Source organism: Tachypleus tridentatus, chromosome 7, assembly GCF_004210375.1.
Source record: "Tachypleus tridentatus isolate NWPU-2018 chromosome 7, ASM421037v1, whole genome shotgun sequence".
NCBI lineage: Eukaryota > Metazoa > Arthropoda > Merostomata > Xiphosura > Limulidae > Tachypleus > Tachypleus tridentatus.
In genome coordinates, this window is record NC_134831.1 from 57,655,941 (window position 1) to 57,676,372 (window position 20,432).

Below are 20,432 nucleotides of genomic sequence, written 5' to 3' on the forward strand. Positions count from 1 at the left end.
TTTGCTCTCAAGAATCTTCTACAAATTTAAAAAGTAATTGGGACTTGCGCAATACACCAACAATATACGTCATATGCATCAAACCGAAATAGATGTAAGTATTAAAATAAATAAATCCGTTACACAGTCACTTACCCTATGTGTATATTTCAGCTATAACTTACGTACATGAAAAATGTGATGTGGCTGCCTCTTTCTTAATATTTTTCTGGATTTAGTTGCTACTGTTTTTACAATACTATGAGGTATTCATGTAAAGTTCTCGTGATTATTTCGATTTTTGTTTCGTTTTGAGAAATATTTAAAAATAAAAAAATTTCCAATTTCATTTTTTGGCTGTTTGGTGAAGAAAGTGATTTCAATGTTTTCTAAAAACAACAAAGACACAAGAAACCTCAATAATACAAATTAATTTAGTTTATTAAGTGAATAAAATAGTAGACTTGTAAGCAATCGTATTACTTCATTGAAACTTTTTCAGGTTCATAAGTTCTCTTAATCTTCGGCATTTAGAAATTATTATAAAACTTTCTCTAGGGTGATTAACTTTTTCACAGAATTTCCAAACTTATATGAGGGCTATTTGCTAATATTCGTCTATACTTTTGAAATGCTAAACTAGAGAACAAGCAACTAGTTAAGAGCAATTCTTGGGCTTCTCTTTTCTGATAATAATTTTCGAATAATAAGATTTTCTCTCACTCTTAGAGAGCAGTCACTCCTCAAAATACTGAGCGTGTTTATCAGGTTCAGTAACAGTTTGGTTACTTTAAGAAACTAATCATATCTTGTTCATGATACTTAACACGGATAGTGAAATTATGGAGTATAGCACATGAAATAAACGTTATTTCCCCAAATGGGAGTTGAAACCCGCCTGGAGGGATCCCCTGTTTTAACAACTAACAACATTTTACAGTATTTTGCTTTCTGTCAATTTGTTAGTCGACACGAAAATGACGTTACATGAAGGAACGTTTAATATTCAAGTTTATGCTGTCGTATTGTCCGTAAAACGTGCACATGGCATCAATCACAAGAAGAATTATGCACACTGTAGGCTACAATACAGTATGACAAATGAACGTCAAAAGTAAGAAATAAGAACATTTGTTACTCGTAATTTTTGTTTTATTTAGTCTCAATACAGAACACTTTCGGGGACTCAATGGAAGTACATCTACTATATAACTAAAAATTTCATATCATGCCATCAGAAAGTGTAAAAATATCATACGTCACCGAATATTTCCATGTGTTCATCGAATTTTCAACTTTGTGCAGAAATGGTACATGTAGATGAAGAGTTATGTCAATAAAAATCATTAAAACTGAGATACCAAGAGCCACTGAAATGAATCATTACTTTGTTTGTCAAACACTTTAGCAGTTTTAGAAGTAAGTATAACACACTCAAAATATCAATTAACACTGAGTTCATTTTCATGCCACCAGGGACACAAAAAACATTCTCAAGCCACCTATGAATAATGTAAAATGGCGTTATTTATTTATTCTTATTTTTTACTCACAGATTTATCATGAATGCAAGGAATTTGCACTTCTACTAAATTATTAACCACTACCTAAAATGTTCTGTTAGAACCTTACAAGATAACTTTGATAATCTTGATTGTACTTTTATAGAATATAGTTACCTTCAATATCATGATGTAGTGAAAATCATTATATCTCATACATTGTTTTATTTGATTAACCGTTCTAAAAGTATACTCTATAAATCCGTTAGAGTGCATCAATTTTGTGAAACATCTTCCTCCAGTGTTTCTGAAACTTTGTTTAGTTGATTAAATTTATTTTTCGGTTTATTTTTGCTACTTACAATTAACAAATAAGTTGTCGTTTCAGATTACCATGAATCGTTTGTTATGTTTTTCCGTGTGTTTTAGTCTCGAATCAGGTTGTATAACGCATGCGTAAAAACCAGGACGATAACATGATTGGATATCACTTGTTAAGAAAACAAAACACTAAGTATTTTCATACAATTACTCACTGATAAAGTCCTGAAGTTCAACGGAAATCGAGCATGTCCTTGCATATGCGTAGTTACGAGTTTCTTATTTCTGAAAGCTGACCTTTGTAAAACAAAATGACTTTGGTACACTTACATGAATGTAACATTTAAACATCTTAGAGTTTTTAATTGTATTTAGTTGATAAAAATTATTTAGTGGCATTTTATGTAAACGTGAAGGAATTTAATTATTAATCATTTCGTAATTTACATATTGACGATACCTCATTGCCCAGAAAACTTGTACACTATTAATACTGTCACTTATAAACTGCCTTTATTAGCACGTTTGAAGTCACTTTTGTTGTAGAAACTATTAAAGTTTAAAAAAATATTTTTGTTACATTATTATCTAATGGTTAAAAAAACTTCCCTTTAATCGTAAAGGTTTTACGAAATTGAAAAAGAACTCCTGAACTTTGAATTTCAAGATAATCGTAAATAATTATCAAAGTCAAAAAGTACACCACAAGAATCGTTAAAGTTACAAAAAGGTTGAAAGTTTGTTGTACACAGTCGTGTCACAATTAATTTATTTTGAAACCATCTTATGGTTAGAACAAAAGAGTTTTCTTCACAGTTCTAGTACAAATATTTTTGTTTAAAAATGCTTTGTTCAGTTATTTTATTTTTAACACATAATAACATCTTGCAACTGAAAATGTATAACATTAGAAATCAGTTTACTCGTAAAAGATCACATCAGTGTGTTTGTGTTTTTCTTATAGCAAAGCTACAGTGTGCTATCTGCTGAGCCTACCGAGAGGAATCGAACCCATAATTTTAGAATTGTAAATCCGTAGACATATTGTTGTATTAGCGGTGAACAAGATCACCTTAAATAATTATATTAATAATTCAATCTCTCATTGCATGTAAGAGTAAGAGTCGTGTCAAATCTAAAGAAAGAAAACGTTATATATTATAATTTTCATAACTGGTTCAGACCAGAAACAACCTATGATTAATAAAACTGGAGTGAAACTACATCGAATGGAAACAGCAAGTAGAATTTGTCTGCTAATAGAGAATAAATTTTAGTGGGTGTTGCATACCTATCTCCGTGTAACTTATTCTAGATAGTTTATTTTAAATGAGGAGCAGAAGTGGGTACTCAACCCCACAATCTGTTACAAACATAGTTCATAATGAAACAAGGCAACAATAACAAATAAATTTATACTCTGGTGTGATAGGGCGTTAATAATACATAACATCCATTTGTTTGTCTTTTGATTTATTACATGCAAAAGTCTCTTTGAATGACCTGATTAATTAATGATATTTATGGTTTCAGATTCACTGGTTGTTTTTGCTCTTAATTAAAGAAAACCCAATAGACAGACAAATGCAAGTTTAGATACCTTTTTGGATTATCAAAACCACTAAAGAAACATTCGAATGAGTTTACGAATTACGCAAGACAACCATTTAACAGAACTCACGTTTGTAAATCCATAAAAAAATCAACTGAACTGTTTTATCAAGTCAACAACCAGCGAATCCAAACATTGTCTAACAATTAAAATTATTCTTTAAAAAATCAATTACACTTTCATAGCCTTGCTATTTTAATTATTTATAACTTTATGATACTTAATATCTACTATGATCTTTGTATGATAAATAGCCAACATCAAACTAAGATGTATTTATTCCTCTTTCAGAAAATATAATCTGATATAAACAGCATAACAAACTGAGTTTCTTTCTTAATTTAATATAATTGGGTTTATGGTTTAAACGACCTATTAACTAAGCGAAAATTCATGTCGGTAGAAAATACGAATTATTAACGGAAAGGATGACAATGTCTGAAACCGTGCATCTGGTATTCACATTGTATTCATGTTGACAGTGAGTGAGTTACGTCGTCTGACTAAACCCAGGAAACGTGAATAATATATATATTTTTTTCCTTCCTTTATTAAATGCTATTATTTAATATTCATGCACACTCGTAGTTTTGATTAAATATGTTAAATATGTTTTTGTTGTTTAAAATTCGTTAAAAACTCCGTTTAAACGTATTTCTTAATTTTTATACATTAACGTCTAAGATGACAAATGCAGCTTGCCACTGACGTCATGTGTGTTTTTCTTATAGCAAAGTCACATTGGACTCTCTGCTAAGTCTACCAAGGGGAATGGAACCCCTGATTTTAGCGTTGTAATTCCATAGACTTACCACTGTACCAGCGGAGTACGCTAACGTCATAAAGAAATGACAAGTAATATTTGTTATTGCAATTCGTTTTCTTTGTCTCGATTTAACGTTTGAGATTTTATACTGATTTTTGTAAGTTTATTTTTAAAAATACTCAAATATCTTAGCTCTAGTTATGTTTGTATAAATGCTGATATGAAAGAATGCGATTGCCATAAAAATCATTAAAGTTGGTAAGACCGACTAAAAATGTTGGTCCTCGTTTCCAAATGCAAAACGTCTTTATTTAAGCATAACATCAACCTTCAAGTTACCTTTATTTAAGTTAGAAACTACATTTACTAGTGGTGGGATCCACATATTGCTTCATGTTAAGTCATTTTATGTTTTTGTTTGTTATAAATTGAGGGTAGAAAACTAACCAAACAAGTGGATTAATCCAATACATAGAAAACCCTAGCAACTACTTAATGGAATCAACTGCAATATTAACGCAGTATTCATGGTTACAGTTTTATATAATATGGTTTAATAACACTTTTAATCCTGTGTGTTTTTAATTATCATGAACTTACTTATATATATATATATATATTACTTTAAAAAGCATAAACAAGACTTGCCACTGTTATGTATATAATGGAAGATATTACATTTTATTAAACTATGTTTCCTACTTAATATTTTAAATATCTTGAAAAATATACAATGCTTTATAAGACTGTTTTCAGTTGGGAATGTCTTAACTTTACGTTCTTTGAAAATGTGTTCCTTGAGACACACATTTAATTTTCGCTATGTATTTTTACTGCCACAAAAGTATGGTAAATTGAATATAGAACACTGAGAAGAATGTCTTTTTCGTGTAATTAGTCCCACTAAATTTGTGATATGGATCATGGGAGAAGTACGTAAGTTTTGGTAACTCGTGCTTAAGAGTTTTCTTAAGGTTGTAAATGACATTTTGTCAGGCTTCTCGCCTCTTACAAGTTTCTCTGAAAAAAAAGCCAAAAAAATTAAAAAGAGGGAATCTTTAATAGCCGCGGCTCTTGGAATGTTTTTAGGCCGGATCAAAGTAAATTAATCTATGAGACTTTTTTTATTAGCTATATTTTTGTGCTCCATCAATACCAAACGTGGGGTGCGCGTATACCAGATTGAAATTTATTCCTCATCAGAATCTATATGAGTCTAGCCTCAAGCTAAAATTCCTTCAGGCAGGGTTAGAGTAAATTAATCTATGAGACTTTGGACATGGCCAAATAATCAACCAAAAGAGTTTGATCTCCTATGTTCGAAACTATAATTACAACTCAAATCGGTCAAGAGATGACGGATATATGAGTTAAAGACTCGGAGCTATTCTATGAACCACTACGTCGTGGCTAACAACAATGTGAAAACACAACATATTTTTCAGTGTCGCATGCAGTTTTTGCAACAGTTCGAAATATCACTCACTTCTTTATATATACATATACGCTGCCTGCGAGACTACATAGAAATGAGTGAAAGAAGTAAGAATAAATTCAGGTATTATGGGCTTCAGAAGAAACAATAAATTAATTGAAAAAAAAAACATTTTACATAAATAGTTTTGGTAAAAATGCAGCAGGACAACTTTTATAATGATACTAGTTGGTCATTTGTCGTGTTTTATTCTTTTTGCCATTTATCCTAACCTGTGATCCTTATTTTCATAATTAATGGGGTCGCAAATATATATATGTGTATGTGTAATTAATCAGAGTTTGGGATTTGCTGATTTTAACAAAGTCCTCTCTTATGATTTTGTTTTTCATTTACCTTCATTTAGATATAATTAATTAGCGGTTGGGATTTGCTGTTTTAACGTAGCCCTTCCTCATGATTTTGTTTATTCATTTAACTTCATTTAGATATGACTGATAGACGGTGTATCCGCACCGCAATGTGGGTCCTACTCCTTCAGTCACCTCTAAAACCTAGGATACATTTTATAATCCCATGTTGTAGCTTGTACCCTAGAATTCCCCTTGTTTTTTTTTTTTAAATGTGCAACATATTTAAAATTAATTTTTTTAATTTCATGTTAATGTGTTTTGGTTTATGGCTTGAGTATTTTATGATGATAATATACATATATATAAGAGATTAAGATGTATATTTTATTTATAAACGTCGCTGCAATTCTAAATAAAATAGACACGTTCTTCGGAGATAGTTTAATGTCTTTTGAAAATTTTAATAGAAGGACTAGCGTTATAACTGAGTAACTTAAAACTAGGCCTAAGATCAAAATGGAGGAAAGTTTGAAATAATTTGTCTCATTCAATGTCATAATTTTTTTTAAAGTTACATTCATCATAGATAAATAGTTACAACTTTTACTTTCGGTATACTGTAGGATTGATAGAGTTTTTATCTTCATGCATATCAAAGAACTAATCCTGACACATCTTTTTTTTGTAAGGAACTATCCTTAAATTGTTTCTTGAATATTCAGTTATACTGTGACACTTACTGTAACTACGTTTACCACAGATGATTAATTATTCATTAGACATAACGTTTCACCATAAGACCATACCTAAACTACTGTATCTTCCACTCTTAAGTAAGACTTGGCACTCGACTCGTAATCCGAGAGTCACCGGTTCGAATTCCTGTCACACCAAACATGCTCACTCTTTCAGCCGTGGGGACGTTATAATGTCAATCCAACTATTCGTTGGTAAAAGAGTAGCCCAAGAGTTGGCGGTGGGCGATGATGACTAGTTGCCTTTCCTCTAATCTTTCAGTGCTAATTTAGGGACGGCTAGCGCAAATAGCCTATGTGTAGCTTTGCGCGAAATTCAAAACAAAACCAAATCCTCTCAAGTAACTAAAATTATTACACCTTTTCTTTTATTTGGAATATTTAGAACACTTTTTAGTTGCTAAAAATTTTAGCCGTCGAATGAATATTTGCGTTTGGAATGTACGCTTCGGTTATTAAGAGTTACATCATTTCCTACCTTACGTGATCATCAGATCTTTTCTCTATATCATATAAGTTTCAAAGTAAGAATTACATCAAATTCAAATTAGCATGTTAGTTAATATTTACGTTTTTAAGATAATATAACAAAAATTAAATGTAATGAGAAATTAAATAACATTTTTCCCTTTTCAGTTAACTCTCACTGAATAAATGCTATACATGAGTATTGAAACATTAAAATATAACAACTTTATTTGATCTATTTAGGTTTAATAACGTTACTATCTCTTGTGGTTTTATGAAAAAAATGGTATAGTGAAAAGTAGCTATCATATACGAATATTTCTGTTTTGTATGGGTTAAGTATAACAACCTGTGTTCATAATTGTTAAGAAAAATAACACATACAGAAACGTTCACTGCTCCTCCGAGCAACGGCTAATTGTAAGAACAGCCTTATATCAGTTTAAATGTTTATTATGTTATGGTTGATGTCGCGTACATTTTGCTCTTCATATAAGCATAATGTATTCGATGACGCTTGAAAGAAGTGGTCGAATCTTAGGCCTGCGGTCATCGAACCTTTTTCGGGTAAAACGTAATTTTTAGTTACTCAGGATGTTGATGCTCAAATGTTCAATTTTGCACTAATAGCTAAAAACATATCAGAATAATACGTAAAAAATGTAAAATAATAAAATTAATCTCGCTAGAAAGACATGCATTTCAAGGCTAACCTTTTGTTTTATAAACACTTTTTGCATGATGATATAGTTTTGTCTAAACAGTATTTATATCTGTAATTTTTACTCTCATTATAACTGTAACATAAACTGAAATATAAGCAGGGATGAAATATTTTAAAAAGTTGAAGTACTCACACGGGTGAAGTGAACCTGGTTTAAAAAATATACCTAAAACACTCTACGTGTAAACATTAAAAAAAAAAACACGACAAGGCTTGTTTTGTTTTTGTTTTTTTTTAATTTTGTGCGAAGATACACGAGGGGTATCTGCGCTAGGCTTCCCTAATTTAGCAGTGTAAGACTAGAGGGAAAGCAACTAGTCACCACCACCCACCGCCAGCTCTTGGGCTACTCTTTTACCAATGAATAGTGGAATTGACCGTACATTATAATGCCCCAACAACTGAAAGGGCCAGTATGTTTGGTACGACGGGGATTCGAACCCGCAACCACTAAGATTACAAGTTGAATGCCTTAACTCACCTGGCCATGCCGTACCTTCGCGACAAGACAGCTCGAATAAATACCGGTACTAGTACCGCCTTAAAAATAACTTTCGGCACTTCGTCCTGCTGAGAGTATATTTTTCTTATAGCAAAGCCATACTGGGATATTTGTAGAGTCCGCCGAGGGTAATCGCACCCCTGATTTTAGAGTTGTAAATCCGTAGACTTACCGTTGTACCTGCGAGGGACACGTTTGTATTAGCAAAATTTCACTCCTGAATGTAACATTACCTTTCGACATTATTGTACGTAAATCAAGTTGGCAGGCTATTAAATCATTTAGCCAAAAGTTTTATTTCGAGCCAATAGATCATCTAACATGAGTGTAATTTACTTTTTTATAGAACAATTCAGTCTTAAATTATTTATTAATATATTTTCACTCCAGCCTTTAACTTATTTGCTCGTTAAAGACAGATATCCCCCGTTATGTTTGTTAGCTAGAAAGCCTATGACGTTAAGATCAAGTAAGTTTGTGAAAATAGGCCTAGACACTAGATAGTTCTATACTTGACGTCAAGACTTGTAAATTCAAGGAGTATTTAGAGACTAGAGTAGACAAATTATGGATGAGCCAATTAATTAGCTAACTAAGCTTTCAGTGAATCAAAGAAGCACTGAGTTTTAGTTTTGAGTGAAGCATTAGGATCTGTGTTCGCTATCGAACGCATTTACTTACCTGATCGGTCAACTGTGAAATTGTTACAATTGTGTACAAATCTGTAGAAATATTAAGGAAGAAATGGATTAATTTAGTATTATTAAGTGGCCATTTTTTCCACTAAATAATTTAAAAGAATTGGCCCAATGAAAGAACAATATTGCAGTAATACCGACACATTGTAAGTTTAAGTACTTATATCATGGAAACAATTTCACAAATTTACTCTTTAAACTACAATAAAATTAGATAATACAGTTCGCAACGGTATTTTAAAATCTGAATTAATGTTTAACAAAATAATAATGTTATTCGCCAAAAACTATGATTGGTTGTGTAAAGCATTTCTGTATTTCATTCCCCTTCTGTATTTACCTATACATACATATACATCACTATGGTCAACCAATTATCATTACTGCATTGTTATTATTATTTTGAAGTACAGGATTTCCTCGACCTTATATTCATGCGCTAGTGAATAATGTAGATTATACAACCGCTTTCAACTATATTTCCTCATGGCTTTATTAAATAAGCAAAACCAAAATGAACAGCCGGGTATTTCATTTTTGTTATGCAGTAGCGTTCATGTAGTTCTATTTTCACAAGTCTTAGTAATAATACGACATACATTCTAGCGTGACTCACAGTCAAACTTTAGTTGTATACTCAAATAAGAATGGTATTGCCATACAGCTTCAACCATTATAATTTTTACACGTGTATGCTCAAACAACAAAAGTTTTACATCTATGAATACTTGTTTAGGTAATTACTAAAATAACTATATTTATAATTGGTCCTTTTAAAACCGCAAGAGTAATGTTATGACGTTTCTTTCATTGGACAAGTTCTCTTCGATTATTTGGTAAAATGGTGTAAAGTTCGGCCCGTATAATGATAAAGGATTAATTTATTTCTTAAATATCAATTTCTCTAGCCTACTAGCTATGTTTCTTGTTATTGTGGTAGGCCTAACTTCCTGTTTTTAGAATTGTACGTCCGCAGACATATCCCTATGCCACTGGAGGCACAATGTTTAAACAGAACTTCTGAAGAATACTGAACGTCTAACTCAGTTTTCAAACTACGGTCCGCAGAGCCCTTGAACTCCGCGAGGAAGCTTTAGAATGTTAGTTTTTTATCCCTAAAACTATAAAATTGATTCGGAATACGCTTTACAAAAAAATAGAATATATCTTTGTTGATTTAGACGCACGTCAGATCTGGCTTAATATTTTGTTATTTGACTTAAAATTTTCAGTTACGAAACAAAATAAAATTGTAAAAATAATACGTAACTCTTTTACTTTGGAAAATATATTAGTCTCACAGCCTAGCCTTTTTCCACAGATCTTTACTTCTGACGTCGTTATGGCAACACTGATCTTAGGTCAGCGTGTCATTGTATGATGATAAAACTCAAGTGCTTGAACGAGTTTTCATTAAGAAGCTTATTTTGTGTCCGCGAAAATACTTTTGAAGTGCCAAAGACATAAGAACACGTTTTTAGACAAATTAATAATTAGTTGTAACTCTTAAAATGAGTACATGGCTCAATATTAGTAATAAATCTGGAATAGAAACCCTTATAATCCGAGCGCTTCTGAAGAAGAAAGGTCCACCTTTCGAAAGCGCTCGGGTTATATGGGTTTCTATTACAGTTTTATCAAGACTGCTTGGACCTACGTGTTTATAGCACATCATGAACATCAGTAATAGATCTGATACGAATAAAAAATCTTCCTAGGCCTAAGCTTAATACGAATTCAGCTGCGTTATCGTCGTGTGCAAGCACTGCAACGCAGGATAATGCAAGGAGTACCGAAACAAGAAAGAATAGAAAGTATGATGAAAGTTTTATTGAATATGGTTTTACATAAACAGGTAATGAAGATGGACCTAGTGGGTTGTGTGTTGAATGTGGAACAATGTTGAGTAACAGTAGTTTGGATCCAGCAAAGTTAGAACGGCATCTATAAATCAAACACTCCCAATTAAAAATCCAACTTCTGAGTATTTCAAAAGAAAGTGTTCGTAATTAAATGCAAAAAAAGCTACATTTCATTCGTTTGTCTATCAGGACAACAAAGGTAATCCTATTGCCTCATACCATGATAGTTACCGTACTGCAAAAGCAGGTGAAGCTCATACAATTGCAGAATAGTTGACAAAACCATGCGCAAAAAATTTGGTAGGAAGCATGATTGATGAGAAATTTCTTGAAAACATTAATTTTGTGCCTTTTTCCCGACAACTCGGTTTCTCGAAGCATCAAGGATATGTCAGCAACTTGCTTAAAGGACTTAATAAGGCGACCAAAGCGAGCCCAACTTTTTCGTTCAGATGGACGAATCAACAGATGTTGCAGGTTATGCAATGTTGCTTGTCTTTGTACGCTATATTCACGAAGCTAGTTTTGAAGAAGACATGCTAATTTGCAAACCTTTACCTACTCAAACAACAGGCGAAGAAATATTTAAACTAATTGCTTTATTTATGGAAGAACATGAGATCCAACGGCAGCTTTGCTCAAGTATTTGCACTGATGGAGTTGCTGCTATAATTGGAAAAATTTCAGGCGCAGTGGCATAAAAATTAAAAACCCGGACATTGAGAGAATCCACTGCTGACTTTATCATTATGTATTTGCAATGAAACGAATGCCAGAAGACTTAAAAGAGGTTTTGGATGATGTCATAAATGTAGTTAATTTTATAAAATCAAAACCACTCAGTGCCAGGATCTTCAGTTTACTTTTTTGGGAAGCTTGGATGAAAAGTTGCTACTTTTTACTGAAGTCCGATGACTTTCTCGGGGATCGGCCCGGCATGACCAAGCGTGTTGAGGCGTTCGACTTGTAATCCGAGGGTCGCTGGTTCGAATCCTAGTCGCACCAAACATCCTCGCCCTCCCAGCCGTTGGGGCGTTATAATGTGACGGTCAATCCCACTATTCGTTGGTAAAGGAGTAACCCAAGAGTTGGCGGTGGGTGGTAATGACTAGCTGCCATCCCTCTAGTCTTACACTGCTAAATTAGGGACGGCTAGCGCAAATAGCCCTCGAGTAGCTTTGTGCGAAATTCAAAAAACAAACAAACTTCCTCTCCTCATTTAGAAAAATTGTCATAGATTCAAAATCCCTTTATTGACTCTGCAAGTACCAACGATTTTCCTTTGAAACAGAAAGAACAGTTTATAGAAATTTAAACTTATTACACCCTAAAAATAAAATTTCAACAGGAAGAAATCGCACAATTTTGGATTGAAATGGCTATAGAATACTTTGAAATAAGTGAGACAGCTTTGAAAATTTTGATGCGTTTTCCAACAACATATCTTTGTGAGCAAACATTTTCACTGTATACAGATACAAAGACCAAATTTAGAAACAGGCTAAATATTGAAGATGAGTTGAGCTTACACCATAACTTCAAATATTAAACTACTTTGTGAACAAAAGCAAGCCCATCCGAGCCACTAATAAATAAATAAGTACACTGTACTTTTACTGATATAAATTTTGCAAGCAGAAATTTTTGAACAAGTAAGTAGAAGTAAGAATTTTTCTTTAAATATTGATATTTTTAATAAATTTATATTATAAAAGTTTGAAATAAACTTTATCTGGTGCTAGTGACTGATTGTTTTTATTTTTATTGTATTTTTTTATCAAGGTTCCGGAATGTTTTTTTCTTTCTGATGTGAAGTTCCGCAGGTCAAAAGTTTGGGAAATCCTGGTCTGACTCACTGCGGTACTAACTTTTACTGTGAAATTCACTACTAACACTAAACTGAATATCTCATTGATTCACTTCTTCACCGCACACTGAATAATATGCTAAAACTCACATTGTAATTTGTCATTATTATTTTACTTAATACATAAAACTTCAAGATTCTCAACTTTTATGAAATTCCTAGATGATTCCCTTTAACAACAAACACCTAAGTTAAAACATTAAACATATAGCTTACAATACTAAAGATTTTTTAAGCCGTTCCTTCAAAAATTTAAATTTTTGAAAAGATTAATCCCTTAAGATTTTAATTGGGTTTATTTTCAAAAGGTTATTATTTTAAAAAATACCATAATGTAAGTTTTTAAGGAGCTATGCCTTCTAAACTTTTTAGTCTGAGTATTTTTGAAAGTTTGACTCACTTAAAAACATTTGCTAAAGCCGTTTTCTTAGAATAGTTCAAAATACAGCTCAAGCTATATGATTCGATAGACGCTTTTAAGCCCTTTAAAAACAGGCCTGGCATGGCCTAGCGCGTTAAGGCGTGCGCTTCGTAATCTGAGGGTCGCGGGTTCGCGCCCGAGTCGTGCCAAACATGCTCGCCCTCCCAGCCGTGGGGGCGTTATAACGATGTCGGTCAATCCCACTATTCGTTGGTAAAAGAGTAGTCTAAGAGTTGGCGGTGGGTGGTGATGACTACCTGCCTTCCCTCTAGTCTTACACTGCTAAATTAGGGACGGCTAGCACAGATAGCCCTCGAGTAGCTTTGTGCGAAATTCCAAAACAACAACCTTTAAAAATAACTGTTTTCAAATTATAATGCAGCATTCGTTAGAAGGTAGTTAAGATGCAGGTTTTTGTAAGTAAACGTTGTATGTATTTTTATATTTATTGTATTTTTAGATCACTGTGATTTCATAAAAATAATGTTTCAGGGCCATGTGATAAACTATACTTCTTAAAGACTGGGATAAAAGAAATAGCTAAGTTGATAACAATGAAGCGTCTTTGGAAGGCTTACTTCATAAAACAAAGGTGCCAGAAAATAATGTGGTTCCAACTTCATGTGCTAAATATGGCGATTAAAGTTGGCCATCACTACTAAGGTTTTGGTAAACTTTTACTCCCCTTACACATGAGAATAAATCCCGGAAATGCTTCGCTTTTTTCGCATTTTAAGTTCATTAGTCGACGTTGAGTCGAGCGTGCGTAGCACCACAGGTTGACGTTAATAAGAAAACAGAAGGCAGCAGAAAGGTCTCGTACGTTGTTACCAATGTACCTCACGAGAGTTATTGCGTGCAAGTTTTACTTTTCTAAAAGCTTATTAAGTGAGGAACATTTGGAAATAATTCAAGAATTACGTCATCGTTGAAAGTGAATTTTACGGATAATTATGAATTCCTTTTCCAGTTGTATGGGAATCGAATGAAAAAGCATTTCAATGTCGATTCACAAAGTTGTGTTGTGCGTAATATGCTGTGATAGACAAGGATACTAATAAATAAATACTGAGTGTTGTTTCACAGTAACGTGGGTGCGGAAAGAACGCTGCGTCGCATTCCATATTCAAAGTACGTCTAGGTAAGTTGGTAGCACATAATATGATAAAAACAACAAATGCTAACTAGCTTACAACATCAAATTGTAATCACGTAGAACAAAAACTTTGTAACAAGTACTATAGTTTTCTTCAGGAAGCTACGGGAGGTTTCTAATAGCCGCGTGTTCTCCTTTACAGCCCTATACTATAATTTATTTTGTATATCTATGTATATTTTTTATCATATCTTGACATTTCATTTACGTATAAATAAAAACCAAAGGATCAACACACATAGGAAACTCGAAAATATTTCTAAGTTCGAAGAAAATTTGATTAACAGCAAGACCTATTTTATATTATGGATAATACATGTCCTTGTATAATGTGAAACTGTAACGTATTATAATTTATTTCGATTTATCATACTACCTATACCAGGTATTACGATTTCAAATAGCCGGATATGTTAATTTTAATTTAGAAGTTATTTAAATGTTAATATGTATGAAATTAATGACATTTGTCAACAAGATTGATACACACAATTTTCTTTCGTAGCACAAATATATTTTAATATACAAATAATCATAACAATTGATATTAATGGATATTACAAATATTGGTTAATATACACGAGTTTTACAAACTTATAAACTATATCGACTCTCCTATCCGGTCTAGAACAGAATATTTTATCAATTATCCAGGTCCACGACGAACAAATTAATTCTGAGTTTTACTGATGCACCTCGCCTAAGCTCACGCTGTCTTTTCTCGACTGGCCTCACACTAGTCACGTGCTCACTTTTAAATGAGGAAGATATTTAATGTTCTCGTAGAAATAATAGCGTCCGAAGCAATTCACTGAAGTTGAACAGTTTGTAATATTCGAAATATGTAAATGATTTTTATCAAATATCTATAGTTTTCCGATTGATAAACGTTAATCACAATTATTATAACTTCCGATGTCTATAGCAAACTGGCTGTAGCTGTCCAATACTAAATCTATTACTGTCTCTCGGCTACCTGCTTTTATACGAATCACGCCTGATTTTAGAACTTTCAACAATGTTCGAAGACACAAGCAATTTTGTAAAACAAATATTGTTAATTCTTACTTTCATGAATCTGCTTCAAATTTATAGAACAGGTAGGACTTGTGCAATACACATCCAACAGTATAAGTCACATGCATAAAAAGATTATACTGAAAGAAACATATGTATTAAAATAAACGAATAACGGTAAATATACTCATCAAATGGAAGTTTGTTTAACTATAAGTTGGTTTACTGGGGCAACTTGCAAGATCGTAAAGTGAAGAAAATTATAGTGCTAGAAAGGGGGTCAAATAAATAAGTCTTTCTTAAAAATATAAAGCGAATAGAAACATAAATTGAATAAGTAGCATTTATGAATGTTATTCTTCTACGTTTTACCAGAAGCGAATTAGGTATAACTTTTCATTTTTATACAAATGTTTATTAATTTTTGGCTTGATAGTGTGAGAAAATCTAACACAAAAATATGTTTTTATTATTTATGATACTCGATCTTTCACAAAACCTCTTGTATTTCGGAATCAAACATAATTTTCGATTTTGCTATTTCATCCTCCGTACAATGAAATTATTCGCTACTGAAATTTAATAGTCGTTTTTAATTCCTATTATAGATGTTAAAATTCAATTTTACAAAATGTTAAGACTGACAGAAACGACCTTCATTAGTAAAATATTAAGATATGAAACGACTTCCCACTGAATCTGAAGTGTCGAACGTAAAACGAACAACAATTAATAACGAAAACTGAATAATGTAATGAAGTATTAATATTATTATATGTGCGTGTTAAGGCATGCGACTCATAATTTGAGGGTCGCGGATTCGCATCCCCATCGCGCCAAACATGCTCGCCCTTTCAGCCGTGGGGGCGTTATAATGTGACGGTCAATCCCACTATTTGTTGGTAAAAGTGTAGCCCAAGAGTCGGCGGTGGGTGATGACTAGCTGTCTTCCCTCTAGTCTTACACTACTAAATTAGGGACGGCTAGCACAGTAGCTACCCTTGAGTAGCTTTGTGCGAAATTCAAAAACAAACAAACACTGCTAATTAGGGACGGCTAGCGCAGATAGCCCTCGTGTAGCTTTGCATGAAATTCAAAACAAACCAAACCACAAAGCTACGCAATGGGCTATTTGGACTCCGCCTACAGCGGCTGTCAAAACTCGAGTTTTAGTGTTATAAACCGTTAGACTTTTCGCTAAGCCGCATGTGGGGACGGGACTGCGACCTGTCAGAAATATTCTTGTTTGTATAAAGTTTTTATTGGTTTAATATTTTTTGTAGAAAGAGCCATTGTTTCGTAAGAGATATCTAAACCACCCAAGGAAGGTCAGACAGATAAATAAATCTCTTGCACTTGTAATTTTAAGTATGGAATATTCAGTATCATTTCTGCTGCAAAAAACGGAGTGAAAATGTAATAGGACCAATTGGAGGGGGGGGAGTCGTTTGGCCCGGACCTCAAACTTAGACACAATTTTTTTTTCATTTGTTAAATTTCGGGACATGTTTTCATATACCTCCCAATCAGACCAAGTTGTGACACACGCCATCATTTTCATGTTATAGCTGCACATTATATGTACACATTAATTATATAAATTATGGTCACCCGCTAGTACAGCGGTATGTCTACGGATTTACAACGCTACAATCAGACATTCGATTCCCCGCGGTTGGCTCAGGAGATAGCCCGATGTCGCTTTGCTATAAGAAAACCACCAACACACATGTAAATTATGGTTTACTTACCTTTTGGACTAATAACTGTTTTATTTTGTTTTCATGTGTCATGATTTTTAAATTTTTCTGTAACCATGACCCTAAGGAGAAAGAAGTAGCCCAGGCCTCTCTGAGAGCACTTAATAATATCCATTTCATTCTTTTTGAATCTCTGATAGCACGTGATTATTCCTACTGTATTTATATCATATGCAATGAATATCAAGAGGAGTGAACGTTTGTGAGTTAGGCATCCTAGTGTTGATAATTATTGAGGCGCAATAATTTTAGAAACTAGTTTTAAATACAACACCAGGCACGCGTAGACACATTCTATACAGTGAATAACAAAAACAAACAAACTGGGATTACGTATTTCTAGGGACAAGTTTTCAAACAACAGATCGTAATATATTTAGAATAGCCTGTTTGATGAGGTAAATATGAAAACCCTGGGGTAAAGCGAGGCAACAGCTACATTTATCCCTAGAGAAATAAGGTACATGCATAGTTGAAGCAAGAGCTACAATCCATGTTTTTGCTTTCATTAAAATAAGGCACTGTTCAAATGCACGAGTCGTCCTTGGAAGGACAGGAAAGTGAAAAGCATGGCGATCAAAGACGACACGGTATTACTATCAGTCTTTCTTTTTCTCCCTCCAGTGATGGATTTAGTGGGTGGCTAGTCATCCCAAACTCACTTCTAAATCCACCACTGCTCTCTTCAGTGCACTTTCTTTTTTGGAAACGCTTTTGTATATACGCGCCTTTTCACCAACCCAAACTATTTTAGACTGGATAATGAAATATGATTATACAACAAATTAATTATTTAATTTATCAGAATCAACAGAACCGTTTCAAAATTCTGTAATATCTGCATTTATGTTTCGTTAATAAAAAGAAGTCTTGATAAACCAGGGATTTGGGAATTTTGAATAGGTGGTAGCTTTGTATCGTGTACCAACGCCGTATAACAGCGCAAACAGAGCGCTATATTTGACCTTTACGCATATATATTAATACTCTCTATTATTTTCTTCCAGTTTCTAATATAAAAGTTATCAGCTAGTGATAGTGTAAAATGCTTTATGAGTAATTTGTTTTATAACAATAACGATATTGTATAATTAGCAATACCAAACAATAAAGAAACAAGGTAGGTATGAATACACAAAAACAAACAAAAATACCTAAATTAGTAGACAAATCTTTCCAAGAAAAATCTCATCTACAACTAAATATCGAATTCCTTTCATTTTAAAGAATTCTGCTTTAAATAAAACCATTATAACTGAATAATCATATAAAGTATTGCAATGGCTAATTTCCACAAGCCTGTAATCATTGACTCAGTGGTTACTTATATAGAGATATTTATGTAGTGTTGTGAATTTATCCCTACCTTGGTTTTGTATCTTTTGGCATTGCCATCCCTATGTCATCCATATTTTTTTCAATCTTTTATTACTCGTTTCCACTGCTTTTCTTAACAATACTGATGGATATTTGATAAGTGGCAGTCACCATGATGGCAGCAGTTTTAGCCTGGCGAGTTGTCTTCACGGATATCATGTGTTGAAGTTAGTGAAACGTTATTCCGCTTCTGTACTTTTCAAGTTAAAATGCAACATTTTGTTGTGTAAGTCATCTCACCAACTTAAAACATTTGTAAGTTAGACCTTCTGACACCAGAATCAAAATTATCAGTTGGACATTTGGCTGTTACACCATTCGTTGTTTTTTACTCAAGCGGATTTTTTTGTGCAGGGGCAGTTAAACTGAGGATATTCATAGATATTTAGAACCTCGAAAATTTAAGTTAGGTGTTTATAAAAAATTTCTGATTGTTACAAGAAAAATTTGCGAATATGATGAGTAATACAGAATTTGCGTCAGCCATTTTGTTTTTTCAGGCCCATCCCTAGATACCAAGCACTACCGTACTTTGTGATAATTTGTTTCATGATATACCTGAAATGCATGTAAATAAACAAATCACTTGAAGGACAATTGATCTTGGTGGTACGAGTATGGTGAGAAGCACGTTACTTATTTAATAACTTACAAACTGATAATTGTAATAGGCTGATAGTTTGGAAACCATTGAGAAAGACAAATATAAGAATCAACATTTAAAATTAAGTTTGTTTGTTTTTTGCAAACTGACTATTCCACACACGATTCACAGACTCTTTGTGAACTTGATATTATTTTAAATATATTTTCCATATTTGCTCTGAACTTTTTTCACCAGTCAAGAGTCCCTCGCTGGTACAGCGGTAAGTCTACGGACTTACGACGCTAAACTCAAGGGTTCGTTTCCCCTCGGTGGACTTAGCAAATAGTCCGATGTGGCTTTGCTATAAGAAAACATACGTACACACACCTTATCCAGATAGCTCGAAGAAGATATAAAAACCTGTGATTTTTCGACTATTTCCATTCACTTGTTATACGTATACACGTGTCTTATGTGTGAACACCAGGAGATATGTTCCGCATTATAAACGAAAGCATAAAAACTCATGTTTCAATGGAGCCAAAGAGAAATTAGTGTAGCAAGTCGTCAAACACAGTGTTACAATACATTTGTTGTAACTTATAGTGTAAATTATATAAATCAAAAGAACAATTGTGTTTAGTTTTACTGTTTCATTAAAAGAAATAATTACCGGTAAAATATCAGAATTTCAATTGGGCCTTGTTTGGTCAGGTGGTTATGTCGCTTGACTCGTTATTTCACGGTCGCTGCTTCGAATCCCTTTTCTAATGTTACGATCACTCCCAGCGATTCATTGGTAAAAGAGTAGCTCAAGAGTTGGTAGCTGATAATGCCGACTAGCTGCCTTCCCTTCAGTCTTTACTGCTAAATTAGGGACACCTAGTGTAGTTAGTTTTCGTGTAGCTTTGTGCGAATTTTGAAACAAACACAGCAAAGCCATATTAGGCTATCTCTTGAGTCCACCGAGGGTAATCGAACCCTTGATTTTAGAATTGTAAATCCGTAAAATTACTGCTGTACCAGGGGATTTTTCAGGTCTTTCTGAATCGTCTTGAATCATTTACTGGCATACTCGTTTATACAATTAATTTTTTATACATATTATAGTAATATAGCAGCTTTCCTTCCTTTGGAAAACCAACCGTCATAGTTGTTAAAATTACTACAGCTGTGCCACGTATCTACTGAACGTCTAATGTATAGTTATAAAAATAATCAATAATTATTCATCGCCAAAATACATGATTTAACATCCTGAAACTAAATGG

General features: G+C 33.2%; 1 protein-coding gene across 14 annotated transcripts in view; it reads left to right on the top strand.

Annotated features, from left to right (window-relative positions):
- The first annotated feature begins 14,017 nt into the window (after positions 1-14,017).
- Positions 14,018-20,432, top strand: part of LOC143255737 (CYFIP-related Rac1 interactor B-like) — a 73,671-nt gene continuing 67,256 nt past the window's right edge. For 12 of the 14 annotated variants that reach the window (XR_013030811.1, XM_076511883.1, XM_076511891.1 and 9 more), the window contains exon 1: positions 14,030-14,406. The gene's annotated coding sequence lies outside the window, so the exon portion shown is untranslated. Of the gene's footprint in view, positions 14,407-20,432 lie in introns of all 14 variants that reach the window. The other 2 variants (XM_076511889.1, XM_076511880.1) reach the window with 2 other exon arrangements.